Below are 2,500 nucleotides of genomic sequence, written 5' to 3' on the forward strand. Positions count from 1 at the left end.
ACATAGACTAACATATATACACACACACACACACACACACACACACACACATAGACTAACATATATACACACACACACACACACACACACACACACACACAGACTAACACACAAACACACATAGACACACACACACACACACAGACAGACACACACACACACACAGACACACACACACACACACCCTCTGAGTCTGTCTCCCTCTCTCCGTCTCAGTCGTCGGGTTCTGGTCCGGCTGGTCCAGTTGGGGTGAGTGTTCCTCGTCCTGTATCCCAGAAGGCCGAGCTCCCACCAGGATTCGCCGGCGCTCGTGTTCTAACCCGGCCCCTTCAACCAACCCGCCAGGCAGAGGTTGCCATGGCGACGTCAGTGAAACAGAAAACTGCAACCAGCTGCCTCACTGCCAAGGTTTACCTGTCTGTCTGTCTGTCTGTCTGTCTGTCTGTCTGTCTGTCTGTCTACCTGACCATAACTCCAACAAGGACAAACTAAAAGAGTCAGGATTGGGTCCTCATAGAGACGATAAGGTCTCCAGGTGTCCTCATAGAGACGATAACGTCTCCAGGTGTCCTCATAGAGACGATAACTCTTCCAGGTGTCCTCCATAGAGACGGAGGTGTCCTCATAGGGTCTTGGTCTCCAGGTGTCCTGTTCTGTTACCTGTCCCAGGGTCCTCATAGGGACTCCCAGGTGTCCTCATAGAGAGTCACTCCCAGGTGTCCTCATGTGATAACGCCCCCAGGTGTCCCCAAATATGGCGGTGTCCAGCCATGTCCTGGAGAGGACGTCGAACCAGGTCTGTCAGACCATGTCCCACTGTCCAGGTCAGACCAGGTCTCCAGTCCTTTACTGTATAAACAGGTGTCCTCATAGAGACGTCTCTGCTGTTTCTCTCTGGTGTCCTCATGGTGTCTCTCTGGTGTCTCTCTGGTGTCCTCATGGTGTCTCTGGTGTCTCTCCAGGTGTCCTGGTGTCTCTGGTGTCTCTGTCTGTCTCTGTGTCTCTGGTGTCTCTGGTGTCTCTAGAGTGTGTCTCTGGTGTCTCTGGTGTCTCTGGTGTCTCTGCTGTCTCTGGTGTCTCTGGTGATGTCTCTGGTGTCCTCATAGAGTGTCTCCCAGGTGTCCTCATAGAGACGATCTCTGGTGTCCTCATGAGTGTGTCTGGTGTGTCCTCTGGTGTCTCTCCCAGGTGTCCTCTGGTGTGTCTCCAGGTGTCCTCATAGAGTGTGTCTCCAGGTGTGTCTCTGGTGTCTCTGGTGTCTCTGGTGTCCTCTGGTGTGTCTCTGGTGTCTCTGGTGTCTCTGGTGTGTCTCTGGTGTCCTCTGGTGTCTCCAGGTGTCCTCTCTGGTGTGTCTCTGGTGTCTCTGCTGTCTCTGGTGTCCTCTGGTGTCTCTGCTGTCTCTGCTGTCTCTGGTGTCTCTCTGGTGTCTCTGGTGTCTCTGCTGTCTCTGCTGTCTCTGGTGTCTCTCTGGTGTCTCTGCTGTCTCTGCTGTCTCTGCTGTCTCTGGTGTCTCTCTGGTGTCTCTGGTGTCTCTCTGGTGTCTCTGGTGTCTCTGCTGTCTCTGGTGTCTCTCTGGTGTCTCTGGTGTATCTCTGGTGTCTCTGGTGTCTCTGGTGTCTCTGGTGTCTCTGTCTCTGGTATCTCTGGTGTGTCTCTGGTGTCTCTGGTGTCTCTGCTGTCTCTGGTGTCTCTGGTGTCTCTGGTGTGTCTCTGGTGTCTCTGCTGTCTCTCTGGTGTCTCTGGTGTCTCTGGTGTCTCTGGTGTGTCTCTGGTGTCTCTGGTGTCTCTGGTGTCTCTCTGGTGTGTCTCTGGTGTCTCTGGTGTCTCTGGTGTCTCTCTGGTGTCTCTCTGGTGTCTCTGGTGTCTCTCTGGTGTCTCTGGTGTCTCTGGTGTCTCTCTGGTGTGTCTCTGGTGTCTCTGGTGTCTCTGGTGTCTCTGGTGTGTCTCTGGTGTCTCTCTGGTGTCTCTGCTGTCTCTGCTGTCTCTGGTGTCTCTGGTGTCTCTGGTGTCTCTGGTGTCTCTGCTGTCTCTGCTGTCTCTGGTGTCTCTCTGGTGTCTCTGCTGTCTCTGCTGTCTCTGCTGTCTCTGGTGTCTCTCTGGTGTCTCTGGTGTCTCTCTGGTGTCTCTGGTGTCTCTGGTGTCTCTCTGGTGTCTCTGGTGTCTCTGGTGTCTCTGGTGTCTCTGGTGTCTCTGGTGTCTCTGGTGTCTCTGGTCTCTCTGGTGTCTCTGGTGTCTCTGGTGTCTCTCTGGTGTGTCTCTGGTGTCTCTGGTGTGTCTCTGGTGTCTCTGGTGTCTCTGGTGTCTCTGGTGTCTCTGGTGTGTCTCTGGTGTGTCTCTGGTGTCTCTGTGTCTCTGCTGTCTCTCTGGTGTCTCTGGTGTCTCTGGTGTGTCTCTGGTGTCTCTGGTGTCTCTCTGGTGTCTCTGGTGTCTCTGGTGTGTCTCTGGTGTGTCTCTGGTGTCTCTGCTGTCTCTCTGGTGTCTCTCTGGTGTCTCTGGTGTG

At 54.1% G+C, this 2,500-nt stretch overlaps 1 pseudogene; it reads left to right on the top strand.

The window, feature by feature from the left end:
* Nucleotides 1–2,500, top strand: part of LOC129098399 (properdin-like) — a 14,330-nt pseudogene that overhangs the window by 5,667 nt on the left and 6,163 nt on the right.

Source organism: Anoplopoma fimbria, chromosome 11 (genome assembly GCF_027596085.1).
Source record: "Anoplopoma fimbria isolate UVic2021 breed Golden Eagle Sablefish chromosome 11, Afim_UVic_2022, whole genome shotgun sequence".
Lineage (NCBI taxonomy): Eukaryota > Metazoa > Chordata > Actinopteri > Perciformes > Anoplopomatidae > Anoplopoma > Anoplopoma fimbria.